This window comes from Anarhichas minor, unplaced genomic scaffold (assembly GCF_050575085.1).
Source record: "Anarhichas minor isolate MPS153535 unplaced genomic scaffold, ASM5057508v1 ptg000136l, whole genome shotgun sequence".
NCBI classification, from domain to species: domain Eukaryota; kingdom Metazoa; phylum Chordata; class Actinopteri; order Perciformes; family Anarhichadidae; genus Anarhichas; species Anarhichas minor.
This window is the reverse complement of record NW_027466582.1, coordinates 13,483,600-13,507,160: the sequence shown is the minus strand read 5'-3', so window position 1 is coordinate 13,507,160 and position 23,561 is coordinate 13,483,600. Positions and strand designations below refer to the sequence as shown.

At 39.8% G+C, this 23,561-nt stretch overlaps 1 protein-coding gene and 2 long non-coding RNA genes across 3 annotated transcripts in view; 1 reads left to right on the top strand and 2 right to left on the bottom strand.

Moving 5' to 3' along the window:
- Window positions 1-23,561, bottom strand: part of LOC142942102 (exostosin-1) — a 341,430-nt gene that overhangs the window by 114,573 nt on the left and 203,296 nt on the right. The window lies entirely within an intron of this gene.
- LOC142942107 (uncharacterized) lies at window positions 12,853-15,032 on the top strand. The gene is made up of 3 exons (XR_012951557.1): window positions 12,853-13,929; window positions 14,554-14,572; window positions 14,779-15,032. It is a non-coding gene; the product is annotated as an uncharacterized LOC142942107 (long non-coding RNA).
- Window positions 17,557-23,561, bottom strand: part of LOC142942110 (uncharacterized) — a 31,129-nt gene continuing 25,124 nt past the window's right edge. The window contains exon 2 of the long non-coding RNA XR_012951560.1: window positions 17,557-17,932. This is a non-coding gene — a long non-coding RNA (uncharacterized LOC142942110). The remainder of the gene's footprint in view (window positions 17,933-23,561) is intronic.

The following is a 23,561-nucleotide window of genomic DNA, read 5'->3' as shown; positions in this document are numbered from 1 at the left end:
GTTTAGGTAGGCTGCATTATTGTATGCATACCAGAGCCAGATGTTTGGCATCTTTTCTTGGCTGCTAGTTCATTAATATCAGGGGTTAGGTTCTGTGGAAACCCTCACGATGGAGTGAAAGTGCATCAGTGAGACGACTCCTGTGTGGGTTTGTGTTCATCTTCATCACAGAGAACAGCTGCTCACACACACACATATGTGCTTCCAAACATGCAGAGCATTTGAGCTGCATGTAGGCGGAGTTAAGACATCGTTTCGGGGGTGAAGCTTGGAAACTGTGCAGCGCCCTCAGAGTCACACTTTGTCTTCAGTGTCATTACACTGGAGGTCTATCAGCTCCACAGGTGCTCTTTCCACATGAATTGCAAACGGATTGCTGAGCAGTTCAAATTTTAATTTCTGAGCTGCAAAGTCGGCAAATCGCCGGGTGAACTCTGCGCCAAGTGCGCCCAGTTATCAGCAAAATGCGCAGTCGGGAAGAGCGGTGGAGACCTTTACTGCATCACACATGTCTGTGATCACACGTCCCTGAAGCTGCAGGTTTAGCGCATTGAGATGCTTCGTTATGTCGCACATATAAAGCCAGCTAACATCACCACTTTTCGTCCCGGAGCTCTGTGGTGTGGCGGGCCAGTTATGATAAACATATGATATTTTCTGGCGGGCCGTCGTACCGAGGGCCGGATATATGCTGACAATTTAATGACAAGTCTCTAAATGTGTTGATCCTTACGAGGCTTTTCATCTGGGTTATTTTGCCCAGTTCAGAGTCTGCATTTTTCCTTTTCAAATATTTCTCCATCGCTGCTCGTCTCGTCCCGCTCGTCATTTCATTCTACTGTCCTAAATGAACACGTCATTACTGCGCTACCTACTGCCACCCACTGGCATGGAAGAGTATTTATTACTTAGCCAGCCACTATATTGCAGCTCAGACGCTCAACAATGGCAAAGTATTTGCAACAACTAAATAATATTTTTTTGGACTCATTAAGTGAAATTGGACATTTTCCCACGGCACACCTGACGATCTCTCGCAGCACACTGGTGTGCCGCGCACAGCGGTTGAAAATCACTGGATTAGACAATAAAGAAAATATATAAATAAAATAAAAAGTTGGTTTCCCCCCCCCCCAAACATGAATCTGTCCATTATTTTAATAGTTCAGTATTGTATGCAAGATAACAGGTATCTTTATGCATGGCAGTGGCACTAATAGGCCATCACTCATTTTTCGTTTCCAGATTTATGTTTAAAATGAAAACATCAATCTGAATAGCTTGTATGCATGATTATCATGCAATTGACAGACAATGTTGATGTTGGCATTGGTATCAGTTGACACGGTATGTGTATAAATGGCAGTGCCACGGCCACCCTACTCACTGTACCTTGCACATGTTTAAAATAAAAACATGAATATATGAACCTGTGTATTATTTGAATGCACAATAAAGAGGTATGTTTATACATGGCACTAGGCCCAGTTTAATATAAAACACTATTTGATACAATATATATAGTCGGGGTTCCCTGCTCCATCTCTCTATCAGTTTGGGGGTCCTTGGCCTGAAAAACGTTGACGACCCCTGCGTTAGACCATCAGTCCTAGTTTTGAGTTTTGTATGAATTCAGCCTCTCTTTTGTTTGAGTTTTGCAACTTCTGTTACTTGATTCCTCAGTTTCTTTTGTTCTGAATTTTTGAATTCCTTAGTAAACTATTTCTACTTCTTATCGTTTGTGTCTGAGTCTGCATCTGGGTCCCTCCAACTACCACATGTCACTAAAGTAGCATAGGTTTTAATGAAAAAGGGCCAGAAAGAATTTAGTTACAACCATTTCCCATTTTTCCCCATCTGTTCTTCTCACTGTTGGTTCCTCTAAGTGGCATGACAAGACGAAACAGAGCAAGGGGAAGTGATAAGATAATAATCAAGCTGTTAACACTGATACGGCGAGTAGTCATTGCGCCATTCGGATTAAATACACCACACACTCATACATGTGAATGCACACACCACCTTACGGGAAGAAAAGAAAAGTACTAGATGTGGGGCAACAGGCCTCAATTGCTCACACTAACATTAGAGAGGATTAAAAGAACCATTACTTATTTCAGTTTATCACACAGTTGTTTGGGAAGTAGTATTCTGACAATCATGGAGGATTAAATTGGGATCAACACTTCACCAAACACCCTTAATACTATTCCTCTTTATGTTGATTTCTAAGGTGTCATTACAGCATTGCAGGCTAAAGGAGAATCACATAGCACAAGTAAGCTAAAATACAACAATATCTATGGTACCCTTCAATGACTTTGCAGACATTGACCTTTTCTCCACACAAACGCTTTTGGTGATGTAAAAAAAGAGATTATCAACCCTATCTCACTCCCAACTCATCAGATCTCACATCACAAATGATCTGTTTCTTTACTGTTATAGAGATAGAACAACAAATAGGGCGTCTTCTCTGAAACAGACTCAAGAGGTAACAAAACTGACTGATAGAACACATCTACCAACAATGCTCCTGCACCTCAAAACACCAAAATGGCTGCATTTGACAGACTGCCCTTCTTGCCACTCCAGACAGTCAAACCAGCACTATTAAGATGGTTGTATGCTTTGATATAATCACTCCAACATATTGAACCCTGAAAAAGAGCATTAAATGATTCTGTACAGTTGGCACTTTGTCTTTTTCCACCCCAACTTTTAGAGAGGAATTGTATAGTGCAGAATATTATATATTTTAATATATTTATAATTAATTATCCACTGCTCCGAGTCTGAAATCAAATGTCATATATGGCAAAAGGTTTTTTTTCTGAGAAAAGTGTGACAATATGACAATACAAGTGTAATGACAATATTTAACATTGATTATCAGCATTATAATTTACTATGATTAGTTAATTACATTTTTCATTGAAAACCAAGTTAAAGCAGCACAAAGATGCATAACAACCAGGCAGCAATATGAGCTCCTCACCAGGTTTACCAAACTGATCAAACAAGCTCAAACCAGTAGACAAGCTGATCTTGAAATCCGAAAATGCATGTTCCAATATTTCTGCGTATTGTTATAAAATAAAGTGTGTCTGAGAAATGCTAAATTTACTTTGGCATGCGGAACTCAAAGTGGCTAGCAAGCTACGTTAGTTTGTCTTTTTGAATCCTGTATCAAAACCAATTCATACTGCAGGATTAAGTTGAAGGGTCCGCGGAGGTACTGCAGGGGGTCCGCGGAATTTTTGGTTGATTCGACAATTTTTTTTATTTATTTATTTTGTATTTATTTTTTCCAAACATGAATCTGTCCATTATTTTAATAGTTCAGTATTGTATGCATGATAACAGGTGTGTTTATGCATGGCAGTGGCACTAATAGGCCATCACTCATTTTCATTTCCACATTTATGTTTAAAATGAAAACATCAATCTGAATAGCTTGTGTGCATGATTATCATGCAATTGACAGACAATGTTGATATTGGCATTGGTATCAGCTGACAAGGTATGTTTATAAATGGCAGTGATACGGCCCCCCTACTCACTGTACATTGCACATGTTTGAAATAAAAACATGAAAATATGAACCTGTGTATTATTTGAATAGCTTAGTATTGAATGCACAATAAAGAGGTATTCATGGCACTAGGCCCAGTTTATTGTAAAACACAATTTTATACAATATAGTCTACATTTGAGAAGCGATCAGTTTTCTGCATTTGTTTTTGAAAGACTAGACATTTTGGAAATTATTTCATCCTTTTTCAAAAGTTTTGACATTTGGACTTAACGCTCTGGAGTTAATGGAAATCTTTGAATCAAACGAAACAATTCTACGCAGCCACCACTGAACTCTAATTCTACAAATAGTTTGATACTTATACTAGCCTGATCTTTATCTGCAGCTGTGCAGTAATAGCAGGTTTAGATGACAACTGTATTGCTTTCCGATGCCATTCACAGGGGGTTCGGACAGAAAGCAGAAGCCTAGAGGCTGCATCAGTCTCAAAATGCAACCGTTTAGGGGGAGAGGGCCTGCAAACTTTGAAGGAGCCTGCATCTACGTTTTCACACACAGTTGGATGAGGAGTGGATCCACTGAGCTCAAACAGCACTCGTGGACTCATCATGACACATTCTGTTAGAAAAAACAAGAGTGCACCATTGACTCCAGACCAGGTCTTTGTTGATCAATGGCGCAATCGCTTTCTGTTCCTAAAGATACCAGTGCTGCAGCAATGCAACTGACCACACCTCATTTTAAGACCAACACGGCCATGGGTGCACAGATGGCACAAGTACATTTGCTACTTACACAACGTGGGCGTAAGGCGTGAAAATGACCACTGCGTCGGTCTAAATTAGCATGAGTTACTCTGCTCTATGCGCCGCTTTGCGCTCGATGTAAGATAGGGCCTTTGAAAGCAAATATTGTGACACAACATATCTAGAAAAGCACACATGAAGTTAATAACAATTTATTACACTGACAGACAGACATACAGTGAGTTTACCATAAAGCAGGAAGACAGAGCTGTATGTTCAATAACAGCACATTAGGGCATTTGTTATTAATTAGACCTGAGGGCTCATTTTAACCGCTGTGTGCGCACTAAACGGGGCCTGAAAGAGGTGTATGCCGCATTCCCGCAAATTTGGTTGGGATCTCAAATTAACGGATCACACTACAATAACTAACATCCAATTGTTTTTTGGGCACCAGCACATACCTGTCCACTTCACTGCATGCTGTATCTTTGCCTCAAGTCTTTCACAGTTTACAGAACTTTGGATTTAGGGTGTAGGGAAACTGAAGCTGAAGAAAAAGAACACTTAAAACGGTGTTAAACTAAAATAAATATATTAAAAACATTATGAAAATAGGAGGCCCTGTGTGGAATGATTTCAGTTTTGTGGGTAAGATAACAAATCAGCATTTCACCACTGCATTACAAAATGGATTGAGACCGCGTCTGGTTTACCTTTCTTGATTGCCAAATACTGGGAAAACGATGAGTAATGGAAATCATCCATTGCTATAAAAGAGTCATGGATGAACTGTACCAACACAGATATTCACACTTCACTGCCAACTTAAGCTCTCTTTGACAGCATCCTCTTGACTTTTGAATCAAAACAAAGGTAAGGACTAAATATGTGTTCTGCATGTGTAGTGTGTTTCAAAGCTTGTGTGATAAGGTTTCTTTTTAAGATTTAAAGTTTTCGTTTTAAGTTATTAACTTTGGCCTTTGTGGTATGTTTTGTACTTGTTTTTCAAGATGAAGTGCATCGCGTTCTTTCTTGTATTGGCCATGGTCGTTCTCATGGCTGAACCCGGAGAAGGTTTCTGGCAACATGTTGGCAAAGGAGGTACAGTAATGGAATCAATGGGCCTTTTTAAGGCAAATATTTTCACACAACATATCTAGAAAAGCACACATGTAGCTAATACCACTGACAGAGATACATTTCTGGCTAAATAAATAAATACATGAATTAATTCATTCAACCAAATAATTTGTGAGAAAACGACCAGACAGAACATAGTTTAAAACAGTTGCGTTCAAGAGCAGGGTCCTTTGTAATCATGTTTTTTAATTGACCTATAGGAACAATTGTGTTAAGTTTTAAGAAGTGTTGTAACATTTTATTCTAAATTTATAAAACTGTATGAAATGCCCAACTAACCTTTTCATACACGATGCAATAATGAGTAGAATGAATTGTCACCGGTAATAAAGCTTAGGACGGAGTGATAACCAGGCTGCAACCTCTGGGTGTGATAAGTGAAGCCAATGCTGAAATGCCGTAAACTTACAGCATGATTTTCATTTAAATTATGGTTTAATTTAGAGTAAAATAGACGATAAAGCAAAACGGCAGTCCACAAACCAATGGGTGATGTCCCAGCGACTACATCCACGTTTTATACAATCTGTGGTCTATACGTAGATACCGTCACCATAAGACAGAACATGGCCTCAATTATCCGCTTCCAGCTGAATGAACAAAGGAAAATGACCGATACAAATGTCTTTTTGTTGTTGTCGTAGCTTGGTGACATGTTTGTTTATGAAACGTAAATGTTCAAATACCAAGATATTTTTACTCTGAAACCCTGTCAATACTACATCCAATCAGAGTTGTAATATGCAAACTACTGTCCACAATATCTCCGGCTCTAGAGAATAGCAAATATGATGTCTTGTTTGCATTCCCTCTACTATACCATGTATTCATAATTAATGTATTACTTTGTGCTACAAACACAAATGTTATTGTGATACGGTTACTGTTTTTTTTGTGATACAAAGAAAAGAGTTAAGCTAATTGTGTTTTTCTCTTGTCTGTTTTATTTAGCAAGCGCTTTTGCTCGTGGGTAAGGACCTATGCTTCTACCATTGTTATTTTTTGCAACTACTTATCTACTTGTGTTACAATAACTATTAAAGTGAAACTAACCTTTATGTTATTGTAAATGTGATATCATTCATCTATCATAATACTAATACAAACACTACTACAATAACTTTTTCTCCTCACACAATATTATGTTCTGCTGCTGAATCTTCTCTCCATACATCAGGTTAATTGGCAAGGCCCAAGATCAGCAAGATCAGCTGGTTTACTTTACTTTAAATAAAAAAGTGAAACCATTTTTCCAACTGAAACTATGGGCCTCATTCTTTAAAGTTAACCAGTAAGATCGCAACAGTGTATGACTACGTTGTTGGAAATTAAACGTGTTCGACTTATCGCATGATGTGCTGATGTCTGCCAGCAAATTAAACTTTGGGATTTTCTCCCTTGGTTTGGCTGGAAACTTTTTCTGGCTTGATCTAAAGTAAGTATACTGTGGGTGCGACTGAACTCACACGAAGTTCCCATGGGTGTCTCTTGCGCACTTTCGGCCGTTGTGTGTCAAACTGTTAATCAGCATCAATGTGTTGATGGCTGATACATGTTATTGCACTGTCACTGTGACTTAACATCTGATAAGATCTGCACACTTTCCACTGTCCAGCTAGCGTGTTATGTTGCAGCATTGTTAGCAAAACGGTGAGAATGTTGACCATTTCCCTAGAATGGTTTCCTCAAATGCCTTAGTCATACTGGTTTCGCAATATTTTGTTTATTTGAAAAAAAGCTGCATTTCTTCCTTTTCTAAAAACATTGACACAACCGGCTGCTATTGCCAAAATGCTCCACTGGAAGGTTGAGGACGTCTTCTGTTCCTCCAGCATGTTAATGGACAATGTGAATGCAATTTTATGACAACTATAATTGCAGCAGTGGAACTATAAATTTCCCTTTAATGACCCCGCCTGGTGTTAACTGTGGTGTTGATGACTTATTGTGTTTATTGTGTCTATGTCTTTGTCAATATATTTTGTTTGTCTTTGTTTATGGTGGCAAACTAGTTTCCCATTAGGGGATTAACACATTTCATCGTATCCTGTCCTACAGTTATGAGGCACGAATTCCATTGGTGACATTTAGTCATGAAGTCCACAATCACAGACACTTTAAGCCACTTTTAAGTACCACAAATGTTTGATGCCACAATATGTGTGACATTATGGCTTGTTTCATCAAATGGTGATTTTATTTTGTCAATAACTGCGGTTTAATTAAATAATCTAACGTAGATGTGCATCTGTACATTCTGACGCAGCGATACAAAGACATCTGTTTAGGTTGGCTAATGTTGCAAGAGATTTTATGGTGGGATAGTAAATAGAAAAATTAACAATTAACAATACCAAATATTAGATGTTTAAGACTTTCTATCATGATTTGACCCTTGACCCCTGTCTGCATCTTTAGTTTCCTTTTTTTTAAAATGGTCGAATACCAAAACAGCGGCAAATCTAGAAATCCAAGCCTTCATTTAAGCAACATTATTCCTAAAGTTCATTTAGGAAGTGGTATCCAGACTCATAAAGCTGATTTGTTCGTGTGGGCTATTTATTGGACCCTGTGTGCACTACAACAACGGCAATATTATAACAGCAGATAACATTTACAGTAAGGTTTGTTCAGTTCACATAGTCTCCCCGCAGATGGATGATGAATCTCAAGTCAAACCACTTTGTCACCACTTGAAGAACTTGTTAAAACTGTGTTAAACTAAAATAAATATATTAAAAATGTTTAATGTTTAATGTTTGTCTATGAAACGTAAATGTTCAAATACCAAGATATTTTTACTCTGAAACCCTGTCAATACTATATACAATCAGAGTTGTAATATACAAACTACTGTCCACAATATCTCCGGCTCTAGAGAATAGCAAATATGAAGTCTTGTTTGCGTTCCCTCTACTATACCATGTATTCATAATTAATGTATTACTTTGTGCTACAAACACAAATGTTATTGTGATACGGTTACTGTTTTTTTTGTGATACAAAGAAAAGAGTTCTGCTAATTGTGTTTTTCTCTTGTCTGTTTTATTTAGATAAACATGTTGCTCATGGGTAAGGACCTATGCTTCTACCATTGTTATTTTTTGCAACTACTTATCTACTTGTGTTACAATAACTATTAAAGTGAAACTAACCTTTATGTTATTGTAAATGTGATATCATTCATCTATCATAATACTAATACAAACACTACTACAATAACTTTTTCTCCTCTCACAATATTATGTTCTGCTGCTGAATCTTCTCTCCATACATCAGGTTCTTTGGCAAGGCCCAAGATCAGCAAGATCAGCAGGATCAGCTGGCCAAACGTTCATTTGATGCCGACCCTCAGGATGGTAACCCTAGTTTCAACTAGACTGAGAGGGCCACTCCAAAGCCATGTATTGGATCAAAGGCATGCTGCCTGCTCTTCAACATAAGAAAGAAAAGTATCTATCAACTGCGGCAACCATTTGAAAATATACATGCTTTGACGTCATCGATAAGTGAATTCTGAATTCACTTTGAAGAATGACAGTTGTTCTGAATAAATTTGCATTTAAAAATTAAAAATGATAAACTGTTTATTTATTTTAAAGAATGATCCATTTTAAGGAAGTGAAGGGAGGAAGGGGCCTTGGGTTAAATTAATTTGGTTTTGAGGTTTGAGATTAGGTCAACTATGTATCTCTCCTCAATTATATGAGTCTGTTTGCTCTTCATGTGAAAAAAAACTTAAAGCTAGGGTAGGTAATTCTATTTTGTAAAAAATGTTTTGGTATATATATTTGTCTTAATTCTCTTTACATCCAAACAGCAACCAATATACCAAATGTTCTGATAAAACAGAAGAAAATAGAAATTAATGTTTTCACACCGAACGCGACGCAAAGTTTCGCGCCACGAGATTACATAGAAAGTCAATGGACAGATGGGAATCAACATGAGTAGACGTGTAATTGCGCCGGGCACCACAGATGACCCGAATGAGGCAAATTTTGCATGTTGTTGTGTTGTGAAAGCCAATCGGCTATGGAGGAAAAAAATATTATATGTACGTGCATAATTCACATGGTATAAACAATAATGACACTGCCGTATTTACGCTTATATGACGTTATTTTGAGGGTTGATTGAGCAGCTAGAATGTTGGCAAAGCTAAGCAACAATTGATCCGAGCTACATTGAGAAAACAAGTATTTTAAAAGTTATTTGCTTGTCGTCTTGCGGAGAGAACTAACAAAACATGAATTCAGACTTTTTACAAATCTGCATCTTTATTATTTCGGCATCCTTTTTATCCCTTTATTGCAATTAAATCCCAGCTAAATTGTTTATTTTGGGATCATACAGCTGTAGTAAACCAGCCAAAGTGTGGCTTGCTAGATACAGTGAATACATCTCCATGAAAATCACAGAGCGCCTCCGGATGATGTTATGAATCCAGACAAGACATCTAAATCAAGTCAGTTTGGGTTCATTTTCATATCTACTGGTTTAGAAATAGTCCGTTCTTTCTGTGTGTACATATATGTATATTGTCTGGATGTGTTTGGAAAGCCCTTCGACAAGCAGGATGAGATGTGCTCTCTGTTTGGTGTGGAATAAACCAAGTCGACCTAGGGTTTTTGAACAAAAAAAGTCACTATTTTTTTAGGAAAATGTGACCTGGTTTCAACTTAACATTAGATCAATTGTTGCAGATCTGTTGATAGCTTCCTCAGAACATATGCTGTTAAAATGCTGATGTTCATCCGATAAATGCTGATGTTGAAATGAAAAGGTAATCCTTTATAAATCCCATAGCGGGGTCGTTTGCAGGATTACAGCAGCAGAGTGGATAGTGCAAACGAACAAATAAGAGACATAAGTAGAAAAACAAGATGAACAAAACAAACAAGTATAATAAATAAGTAAGCACATGTTAGAGGTATAATAAATAAGTAAAAAAACGTAATAAAACAACTAAAATATGATATGATGTATGTGTCACGGGATTTCACGGATAGGACCCAAACGCAAGACCACAGGAGACAGAGTACGGTAAAACAGGTTTTATTGTGAAGGTGTGTGAAGGTGTGGAGCCCGAGGTCCGACACCAGAGAGTAGGCAGATCGACGGTGTGAGTCCCGTGGCTCGACACCGGAGGGCTGGTAGCTCGACGGTGTGATGTCCCGTGGCTCGACACCGGAGGGCTGGCAGCTTGACGGCGTGATGTCCCGTGGCTCGACACCAGAGAGTAGGCAGATCGACGGTGTGAGTCCCGTGGCTCGACACCGGAGGGCTGGTAGCTCAATGGTGTGATGTCCCGTGGCTCGACACCGGAGGGCTGGTAGCTTGACGGCGAGATGTCCCGTGGCTCGACACTGGAGAGCTGGCAGCTTGACGGCGTGTGTAGTCCGCTAACACAACGGAGGGCAGAGCGGCGGTGAGTAGTCCGTAAACACAGAGGGCACGGGGGATTCCCGGACCGACGGACACCGGAGGCAGGCGCTCGAGGGGGAAGATGCAACGGGGTTGAATCGGGTGAAAGACGGTACGACCTGACAACCCCAGACTGCAGGACCAGAGTTTATATATTGCCAGGGGTATCGTTATTGGGACCTGAGTCTGGTGTGTCAGGCTGCAGGAGGTGATCAGCTGGAGTGGCTGCAGCTGTGTGGCCATGGGAGGTGTAGGGTCTGACAGGGATCCTGACAGTATGGGCTAACTCAACAAAGAAAACACCTTACTAGAAGTTGGCAGTTGGTCAATTAGGGTAAATCAACCAACTCCTTGACTCGGAATTTCAAAAAGTAAAAATTATAGAAGTATATGAATGTCATCCTGTAAGAGTGCTTGTCCTCAAATCAATTCCACTGGAAGCCTTAAAATCCCTGTTTTAAATGTTATATCCTGCTTTCCTTGAAACATGTCTCATTTTTCAGTTCCAGTATTTTGTTGAAACAGTCACTCAAGTATGACTGCATTAATCCAGGTGTGTATGCATTTTTGTGTGTGTGTGTGTATGTGTGTGTTATGTGGCACTCGTCTGTCTCCAGCGAGGGTGTGCGAGGGGATTGAGTTAGAGGAAGGATAGCTTTCAAGTAGGGATTAGGCTAAAGCTGGGTCTCTCAGGGTCATTATTCAATAGCCACTGAGTGGCATCAGAACCCCTAAAACCCAGCAGACAGCAGTCAGAGAGCGGCAGCGGTCAGTTACAAGCGTACTCACCAGTTTTCTGAGAAATGCTAAATTTACTTTGGCATGCGGAACTCAAAGTGGCTAGCAAGCTTACGCTGGTTTGTCTTTTTGAATCCTGTATCAAAACCAATTCATACTGCAGGATTAAGTTGAAGGGTCCGCGGAGGTACTGCAGGGGGTCCGCGAAATTTTTGGTTGATTAGACAATTTTTTAAATTTATTTATTTTGTATTTATTTTTTCTAAACATGAATCTGTCCATTATTTTAATAGTTCAGTATTGTATGCATGATAACAGGTGTGTTTATGCATGGCAGTGATACGGCCCCCCTACTCACTGTACCTTGCACATGTTTGAAATAAAAACATGAATATATGAACCTGTGTATTATTTGAATAGCTTAGTATTGAATGCACAATAAAGAGGTATTCATGGCACTAGGCCCAGTTTATTGTAAAACACAATTTTATACAATATAGTCGGGGGTCCCTGCTTTATCTCTATCAGTTTGGGGGTCCTTGGCCTGAAAAACGTTGAAGACCCCTGGCCTAAACCATTACCAATAATATATTGATTTCCGTATTCCATATTTTGTGCCTGCACCTGGCGCAATGTTAAAACAATGGCTGATTCTACATTTGAGAAGCGATCAGTTCATCCTTTTTTTAAAGTTTTGACGTTTGGATTTAACGCTCTGGAGTTAATGGAAATCTTTGAATCAAATGAAACAATTGTACGCAGCCACCACTGAACTCTAATTCTACAAATAGTTTGATACTTATACTAGCCTGATCTTTATCTGCAGCTGTGCAGTAATAGCAGGTTTAGATGACAACTGTATTGCTTTCCGATGCCATTCACAGGGGGTTCGGACAGAAAGCAGAAGCCTAGAGGCTGCATCAGTCTCAAAATGCAACCGTTTAGGGGGAGAGGGCCTGCAAACTTTGAAGGAGCCTGCATCTACGTTTTCACACACAGTTGGATGAGGAGTGGATCCACTGAGCTCAAACAGCACTCATGGACTCATCATGACACATTCTGTTAGAAAAAACAAGAGTGCACCATTGACTCCAGACCAGGTTTTTGTTGATCAATGGCACAATCGCTTTCTGTTCCTAAAGATACCAGTGCTGCAGCAATGCAACTGACCACACCTCATTTTAAGACCAACACGGCCATGGGTGCACAGATGGCACAAGTACATTTGCTACTTACACAACGTGGGCGTAAGGCGTGAAAATGACCACTGCGTCGGTCTAAATTAGCATGAGTTACTCTGCTCTATGCGCCGCTTTGCGCTCGATGTAAGATAGGGCCTTTGAAAGCAAATATTGTGACACAACATATCTAGAAAAGCACACATGAAGTTAATAACAATTTATTACACTGACAGACAGACATACAGTGAGTTTACCATAAAGCAGGAAGACAGAGCTGTATGTTCAATAACAGCACATTAGGGCATTTGTTATTAATTAGACCTGAGGGCTCATTTTAACCGCTGTGTGCGCACTAAACGGGGCCTGAAAGAGGTGTATGCCGCATTCCCGCAAATTTGGTTGGGATCTCAAATTAACGGGTCACACTACAATAACTAACATCCAATTGTTTTTTGGGCACCAGCACATACCTGTCCACTTCACTGCATGCTGTAACTTTGCCTCAAGTCTTTCACAGTTTACAAAACTTTGGATTTAGGGTGTAGGGAAACTGAAGCTGAAGAAAAAGAACACTTAAAACTGTGTTAAACTAAAATAAATATATTAAAAACATTATGAAAATAGGAGGCCCTGTGTGGAATGATTTCAGTTTTGTGGGTAAGATAACAAATCAGCATTTCACCACTGCATTACAAAATAGATTGAGACCGCATCTGGTTTACCTTTCTTGATTGCCAAATACTGGACAAACGATGAGTAATGGAAATCATCCATTGCTATAAAAGAGTCATGGATGAACTGTACCAACACAGATATTCACACTTCACTGCCAACTTAAGCTCTCTTTGACAGCATCCTCTTGACTTTTGAATCAAAACAAAGGTAAGGACTAAATATGTATTCTGCATTTACTAACATGAGCAAGACAGTTGTTACACATCTGCGGAAACTGTGTGTTTCAAAGCTTGTGTGATAACCTTTCTTTTTAAGGTTTAATTTCTTTTAAGTTATTAACTTTGGCCTTTGTGGTATGTTTTGTACTTGTTTTTCAAGATGAAGTGCATCGCGCTCTTCCTCGTGTTGTCGCTGGTCGTCCTCATGGCTGAACCCGGAGAAGGTAATGGTAACCACATTAACGGAGGACATGTTGGAAACCGTAAGCAATCACAATTTTAATTTTTTTATTTTTCACATTTTTGACATGTTGTACCAGAAATTGCACTTGTGTAATTACTCATCATATCAAGTTTGGCTCTTTTCGTTAAAAATGTCAATACTATATCCAATCAGAGTTGTAATATGCAAACTACTGTCCACAATATCTCCGGCTCTAGAGAATAGCAAATATGAAGTCTTGTTTGCATTCACGACTAATTTCAAATTAAAAAGAGCATCTAGAAATTTCTCAAAGGTTTGTTATATGATTTCAGTGGCTGAGTGTGCAGTGTTTGCAAAGCAATAAAGACGTGTATCATTCGCATAGAGATGGGCATTACAATTTGTTATGAAGCAGGATGACAAAGCTGCGTGTTCAGTAACAGCACATTTTAAATCTCAATTGAATGTATAATTATCTGGATACATGGTTTTAAAAATAATGTGCATTACTTACGAGAAATGAGCACAATGAATGTCTATAACCCTCTACTATACTGTGTGTTCATAATTAATTTATTACTTGGTGCTACAAACACAAATGTTGTGATACGGTTACTGTTTTTTTGTGATACAAAGAAAAGAGTTCTGCTAATTGTGTTTTTCTCTTGTCTGTTTTATTTAGTACACGATTTTTCTAATGGGTAAGGACCTATTCTTCTACCATTGTTATTTTTTGCAACTACTTATCTACTTGTGTTACAATAACTATTAAAGTGAAACTAACCTTAATGTTATTGTAAATGTGATATCATTCATCTATCATAATACTACACAAACACTACTACAATAACTTTTTCTCCTCACACAATATTATGTTCTGCCGCTGAATCTTCTCTCCATACATCAGGGTAATTGGCAAGGCCCAAGATCAGCAGGATCAGCTGGCCAAACGTTCATTTGATGCCGACCCTCAGGATGGTAACCCTAGTTTCAACTAGACTGAGGGCCACTCCAAAGCCATGTATTGGATCAAAGTCATGCTCTTCAACATCAACTGCGGCAACCATTTGAAAATATACATGCTTTGACGTCATCGATAAGTGAATTCTGAATTCACTTTGAAGAATGACAGTTGTTCTGAATAAATTTGCATTTAAAAATTAAAAATGATGAATGTTTTTATTTATATTAAAGCGATCCATTTTAAGGAAGTGAAGGGAGGAAGGGGCCTTGGGTTAAATTAATTTGGTTTTGAGGTTTGAGATTAGGTCAACTATGTATCTCTCCTCAATTATATGAGTCTGTTTGCTCTTCATGTGAAAAAAAAACTTAAAGCTAGGGTAGGTAATTCTATTTTGTAAAAAATGTTTTGGTTATATTTGTCTAAATTCTCTTTACATCCAAACAGCAACCAATATACCAAGTGCTTTGACAAAACAGAAGAAAATAGAAATTTATGTTTTCACACCGAACACAACGCAAATTTTCGCGCCACGAGATTACATAGAAAGTCAATGGACAGATGGGAATCAACGTGAGTAGACGTGTAATTGCGCCGGGCAATTTTTAGGGTTGATTGAGCAGCTACAATGTTGTCAAAGCTAAGCAACAATTGATCCGAGCTACATTGAGAAAACAAGTATTTTAAAAGTTATTTGCTTGTCGTCTTGCGGAGAGAACTAACAAAACATGAATTCAGACTTTTTACATTTCCATCTGTAATGAAAGGAAGAAAGCATGGGCGTGTGTGTGTATATAATGAATAATGCATTGTTATGGAGTAGTTATCGCTGAGATAATAACAGCAATAACTTTGACAAACAAACTTTCTTTTGGGGGACAGAGGCAGAGGCAGGCAGTCCACTTCGGCATACATACCGTCCCACACATGTCATTTCTATGTCTACCCAGCCACTATATGTCCACACGTATGTATGACATCCACACATAAGGGCTCTGGTAAACACAGCGAACCTCAAAGACGACAGCCAAACAGTTCACATGAAAGTCGTACCACAGCTGCATGGGAGGAAATAAGTCCTCTAGAGATGACAATAGACATAGCGTTTTTAAAATGGAGGATGTGACATCAAGTCAGTAGCTTCAATTATAAAGTTTACAAACTCAACAGGGACATGCATGATTATTCAGACAATAGCAGTGTATTTATAAATATAGGAACTACAGTATTTATGCAATTCTGTCCGCACGCTAATAACCAGCTACCTTAGGTTTTTGCTGTTGTTTGGTCTCTTTTCCAAAAGGGCAAACATATTTAGCCATATATGTGTGAGAAGAATTGTATATTTAAAATATCCAACACAGATGAGGAGAAGAATACCAATAACAGTGGCTTTGAGTGTTTGTTTGGATGATTTGATACTTTTGTCACTATTAAAAATGGGTTCATGGAATCTCTTCAAATCATGAACATGAATCCAGTACGCAAATATCTCCAAAAAAGCTGATTCTTGTGTGGTGCGACTGTGGCTAAGCGGATAGCAGGGCCGTCTTTCAATCAGAGTGGTTCAATCCCTGGCTCTGCTAGTTGCGTGTCGATGTGTCCTTGAGCAAGACACTTAACCCCAAAATTGATCCCGTAGTTGTGCCTACGGTGTAGAAATGTGATAGACTCTGAATTGTAAATCGCTTTGGATAAAAGCATCTGCTAAATGACTGTAATGTAATGATTCTGATTAAAATAAAAATGAGATTATAGTTTAAAATATATTTTCATAATTTTGCCAAACTGTGGTTTTGAAATGATGTCATCTGGTGAAACATGAACCTCACTACATCTTAAACAGAAAAATCCACCCATACCAGAGAATTGTTGGTATTACAGAAAAGAGGTGGACAGAAGTATAAAAGCAGGAAGGAATGAGTGAGTCTATTTCAGCTGATGCTGTGAATTTGCGTCCCTCTGAAACTTCAGTGCTACAGTAAGACCTGACTATGTCTCTGAGACAGCAGAGCGGGGCTTACACCAGGATCAGACACTAACCCTCAGCTCGTGGCTATTTATTGTCTGGTGGTTTGTCTGGATCATCCCGAGATGCTGGCTTTCTTGGCATTCCACATCACGTTACGTCCTCAGACATCTCCCCATCTCTACTGTCACACAAATGGAGCCAGTTTGGAGAGCTGCCACTTGCTAGGAAATCCACAGAGGTACATTTCACACACATGATTTCATCCCTGGTCACGTGGAGAGAGTTTTTACTTGAAAATGTCTCCATTAAACAAAATCAATATGCTGTATTTGGTTAGTTCAAATGGTCAGGAGAAAGGTCTCACCTTACACAAGGGCTCTTTAGTTCAATTAGGGCCTGCTGATTGTTTTTTATTATGGCTGAGGCTACTTGATGCCTTATACCAGTACTGCTTTGTGCAGGATTATTTTCATTTCACGTCTATTTGGTGGAATATGCAAATTGTGAGGCCTGATGTTATGTTTTATGGTACACTTTTAATTACAGCCCCAGTGATCAAAAGTGGAACGTGGAAATTCGATGAAAGTAGACAAGATCATTAGATCATTAAAGGTTTTTACATTTGCTGTTTTAAACATTTAATGTACAAAAGTTCTTTGCTTGAAGAGTACCAGGCTGATTAGAATGAATAGATATTTATTAAAGAAAAATGAGCTGCGGCAGAGACAAACACTGCAAAAACTCCAACTGAAGATGTTTCGGCCCCTGTTTTATTTACGCGTGACCCCCATAAAGTGCAGGACAAAAGCAATTAACAAAACCCAATGGATTATCACTCGGACTATGGGGATGCACTAAAGTGTCACGGTTCCACCCTGAGCCCTGTGTGACAGCTTTCCATAGAAGGAGTTGCAACGTCGTCAGCGGACTCCTGCTGAGCGCACACCTGTGGAGAATCCTCATTATGTAGGTTGTGAGCTGCTGCCAGAACGTCGTAGTTCATTGTCTGCGTAGTATGTATATATGCTAAATTCCTTGGGTTAGACCAGAGGTCTTCAACAGGGGGTCCACGGAGGTACTGCAGGGGGACCGCGACATTTTGGGTTGATTAGACCAGTGTTTTTCAACCTTTTCTGAGCCGCGGCACATTTTTTACATTAAAAAGATCCCGCGGCACACCAACAACCAAAAACGTTACAAAATGACACCTTTTAGCATAATACAGCATATATGTCATGGGTGTCAAACTCAATCACAGAGAGGCCCAAAATAAGAAATTGTGACTACGTTTAGGGCCAAATATAGTCACCATTTAATAAACAGGATAGAAGGTATATTGGACAAAGTGCAAAAAGAATACATGTTTAGGTAGGCTGCATTATTGTATGCATACCAGAGCCAGATGTTTGGCATCTTTTCTTGGCTGCTAGTTCATTAATATCAGGGGTAAGGTTCTGTGGAAACCCTCATGATGGAGTGAAAGTGCATCAGTGAGACGACTCCTGTGTGGGTTTGTGTTCATCTTCATCACAGAGAACAGCTGCTCACACACACACATATGTGCTTCCAAACATGCAGAGCATTTGAGCTGCATGTAGGCGGAGTTAAGACATCGTTTCGGGGGTGAAGCTTGGAAACTGCAGCGCCCTCAGAGTCACACTTTGTCTTCAGTGTCATTACACTGGAGGTCTATCAGCTCCACAGGTGCTCTTTCCACATGAATTGCAAACGGATTGCTGAGCAGTTCAAATTTTAATTTCTGAGCTGCAAAGTCGGCAAATCGCCGGGTGAACTCTGCGCCAAGTGCGCCCAGTTATCAGCAAAATGCGCAGTCGGGAAGAGCGGTGGAGACCTTTACTGCATCACACATGTCTGTGATCACACGTCCCTGAAGCTGCAGGTTTAGCGCATTGAGATGCTTCGTTATGTCGCACATATAAAGCCAGCTAACATCACCACTTTTCGTCCCGGAGCTCTGTGGTGTGGCGGGCCAGTTATGATAAACATATGATATTTTCTGGCGGGCCGTCGTACCGAGGGCCGGATATATGCTGACAATTTAATGACAAGTCTCTAAATGTGTTGATCCTTACGAGGCTTTTCATCTGGGTTATTTTGCCCAGTTCAGAGTCTGCATTTTTCCTTTTCAAATATTTCTCCATCGCTGCTCGTCTCGTCCCGCTCGTCATTTCATTCTACTGTCCTAAATGAACACGTCATTACTGCGCTACCTACTGCCACCCACTGGCATGGAAGAGTATTTATTACTTAGCCAGCCACTATATTGCAGCTCAGACGCTCAACAATGGCAAAGTATTTGCAACAACTAAATAATATTTTTTTGGACTCATTAAGTGAAATTGGACATTTTCCCACGGCACACCTGACGATCTCTCGCAGCACACTGGTGTGCCGCGCACAGCGGTTGAAAATCACTGGATTAGACAATAAAGAAAATATATAAATAAAATAAAAAGTTGGTTTCCCCCCCCCCCCAAACATGAATCTGTCCATTATTTTAATAGTTCAGTATTGTATGCAAGATAACAGGTATCTTTATGCATGGCAGTGGCACTAATAGGCCATCACTCATTTTTCGTTTCCAGATTTATGTTTAAAATGAAAACATCAATCTGAATAGCTTGTATGCATGATTATCATGCAATTGGCAGACAATGTTGATGTTGGCATTGGTATCAGTTGACACGGTATGTGTATAAATGGCAGTGCCACAGCCACCCTACTCACTGTACCTTGCACATGTTTAAAATAAAAACATGAATATATGAACCTGTGTATTATTTGAATGCACAATAAAGAGGTATGTTTATACATGGCACTAGGCCCAGTTTAATATAAAACACTATTTGATACAATATATATAGTCGGGGTTCCCTGCTCCATCTCTCTATCAGTTTCGGGGTCCTTAGCCTGAAAAACGTTGACGACCCCTGCGTTAGACCATCAGTCCTAGTTTTGAGTTTTGTATGAATTCAGCCTCTCTTTTGTTTGAGTTTTGTTTGAGTTTTGCAACTTCTGTTACTTGATTCCTCAGTTTCTTTTGTTCTGAATTTTTGAATTCCTTAGTAAACTATTTCTACTTCCTATCGTTTGTGTCTGAGTCTGCATCTGGGTCCCTCCAACTACCACATGTCACTAAAGTAGCATAGGTTTTAATGAAAAAGGGCCAGAAAGAACTTAGTTACAACCATTTCCCATTTTTCCCCATCTGTTCTTCTCACTGTTGGTTCCTCTAAGTGGCATGACAAGACGAAACAGAGCATGGGGAAGTGATGAGATAATAATCAAGCTGTTAACACTGATACGGCGAGTAGTCATTGCGCCATTCGGATTAAATACACCACACACTCATACATGTGAATGCACACACTACCTTACGGGAAGAAAAGAAAAGTACTAGATGTGGGGCAACAGGCCTCAATTGCTCACACTAACATTAGAGAGGATTAAAAGAACCATTACTTATTTCGGTTTATCACACAGTTGTTTGGGAAGTAGTATTCTGACAATCATGGAGGATTAAATTGGGATCAACACTTCACCAAACACCCTTAATACTATTCCTCTTTATGTTGATTTCTAAGGTGTCATTACAGCATTGCAGGCTAAAGGAGAATCACATAGCACAAGTAAGCTAAAATACAACAATATCTATGGTACCCTTCAATGACTTTGCAGACATTGACCTTTTCTCCACCCAAACGCTTTTGGTGATGTAAAAAAAGAGATTATCAACCCTATCTCACTCCCAACTCATCAGATCTCACATCACAAATGATCTGTTTCTTTACTGTTATAGAGATAGAACAACAAATAGGGCGTCTTCTCTGAAACAGACTCAAGAGGTAACAAAACTGACTGATAGAACACATCTACCAACAATGCTCCTGCACCTCAAAACACCAAAACAGCATACCAAAATGGATGCATTTGACAGACTGCCCTTCTTGCCACTCCAGACAGTCAAACCAGCACTATTAAGATGGTTGTATGCTTTGATATAATCACTCCAACATATTGAACCCTGAAAAAGAGCATTAAATGATTCTGTACAGTTGGCACTTTGTCTTTTTCCACCCCAACTTTTAGAGAGGAATTGTATAGTGCAGAATATTATATATTTTAATATATTTATAATTAATTATCCACTGCTCCGAGTCTGAAATCAAATGTCATATATGGCAAAAGGTTTTTTTTCTGAGAAAAGTGTGACAATATGACAATACATGTCAGGATCCGTCAGACCAGACACCTCCCATTGCCACACAGCTGCAGCCACTCCAGCTGATCACCTCCTGCAGCCTGACACACCAGACTCAGGTCCCACTAACGATTACCTCTGGCAATATATAAACTCTGGTCCTGCAGTCTGGGGTTGTCAGGTCGTACCGTCTTTATCCGTCTTTCACCCGCTTCAACCCTGTCGCATCTTCCCCCTCGAGCGCCTGCCTCCGGTGTCCGTCGGTCCGGGAATCCCCCGTGCCCTCTGTGTTAACGGACTACTCACCGCAGCTCTGCCCTCCGTTGTGTTAGCGGACTACACACGCCGTCAAGCTGCCAGCTCTCCAGTGTCGAGCCACGGGACTCACACCGTCGATCTGCCTACTCTCTGGTATCGAGCCACGGGACATAACGCTGTCAAGCTACCAGCCCTCCGGTGTCGAGCCACGGGACATCACACCGGCGAGCTACCAGCCCTCCGGTGTCGAGCCACGGGACTCACACCGTCGATCTGCCTACTCTCTGGTGTCGGACCTCGGGCTCCACACCTTCACACACCTTCACAATAAAACCTGTTTTACCATACTCTGTCTCCTGTGGTCTTGCGTTTGGGTCCTATCCGTGAACTCCCGTGACAATACAAGTGTAATGACAATATTTAACATTGATTATCAGCATTATAATTTACTATTATTAGTTAATTACATTTTTCATCGAAAACCAAGTTAAAGCAGCACAAAGATGCATAACAACCAGGCAGCAATATGAGCTCCTCACCAGGTTTACCAAACTGATCAAACAAGCTCAAACCAGTAGACAAGCTGATCTTGAAATCCGAAAATGCATGTTCCAATATTTCTGCGTATTCTTATAAAATAAAGTGTGTGTGTGTGGGGGGGGGGGGGGTTCAGTTACAAGCGTACTCACCAGTTTTCTGAGAAATGCTAAATTTACTTTGGCATGCGGAACTCAAAGTGGCTAGCAAGCTACGTTAGGTTGTCTTTTTGAATCCTGTATCAAAACCAATTCATACTGCAGGATTAAGTTGAAGGGTCCGCGGAGGTACTGCAGGGGGTCCGCGAAATTTTTGGTTGATTCGACAATTTTTAAAATTTATTTATTTTGTATTTATTTTTTCCAAACATGAATCTGTCCATTATTTTAATAGTTCAGTATTGTATGCATGATAACAGGTGTGTTTATGCATGGCAGTGGCACTAATAGGCCATCACTCATTTTCGTTTCCAAATGAAAACATCAATCTGAATAGCTTGTGTGCATGATTATCATGCAATTGACAGACAATGTTGATATTGGCATTGGTATTAGCTGACAAGGTATGTTTATAAATGGCAGTGATACGGCCCCCCTACTCACTGTACCTTGCACATGTTTGAAATAAAAACATGAATATATGAACCTGTGTATTATTTGAATAGCTTAGTATTGAATGCACAATAAAGAGGTATTCATGGCACTCGGCCCAGTTTATTGTAAAACACAATTTTATACAATATAGTCGGGGGTCCCTGCTCCATCTCTGTTTCAATTTGGGGGTCCATGGCCTGAAAAACATTGAAGACCCCTGGCCTAAACCATTACCAATAATATATTGATTTCTGTATTCCATATTTTGTGCCTGCACCTGGCGCAATGTTAAAACAATGGCTGATTCTACATTTGAGAAGCGATCAGTTTTCTGCATTTGTTTTTGAAAGACTAGACATTTTGGAAATTATTTCATCCTTTTTCAAAAGTTTTGACATTTGGACTTAACGCTCTGGAGTTAATGGAAATCTTTGAATCAAACGAAACAATTCTACGCAGCCACCACTGAACTCTAATTCTACAAATAGTTTGATACTTATACTAGCCTGATCTTTATCTGCAGCTGTGCAGTAATAGCAGGTTTAGATGACAACTGTATTGCTTTGCGATGCCATTCACAGGGGGTTCGGACAGAAAGCGGAAGCCTAGAGGCTGCATCAGTCTCAAAATGCAACCGTTTAGGGGGAGAGGGCCTGCAAACTTTGAAGGAGCCTGCATCTACGTTTTCACACACAGTTGGATGAGGAGTGGATCCACTGAGCTCAAACAGCACTCGTGGACTCATCATGACACATTCTGTTAGAAAAAACAAGAGTGCACCATTGACTCCAGACCAGGTTTTTGTTGATCAATGGCGCAATCGCTTTCTGTTCCTAAAGATACCAGTGCTGCAGCAATGCAACTGACCACACCTCATTTTAAGACCAACACGGCCATGGGTGCACAGATGGCACAAGTACATTTGCTACTTACACAATGTGGGCGTAAGGCGTGAAAATGACCACTGCGTCGGTCTAAATTAGCATGAGTTACTCTGCTCTATGCGCCGCTTTGTGCTCGATGTAAGATAGGGCCTTTGAAAGCAAATATTGTGACACAACATATCTAGAAAAGCACACATGAAGTTAATAACAATTTATTACACTGACAGACAGACATACAGTGAGTTTACCATAAAGCAGGAAGA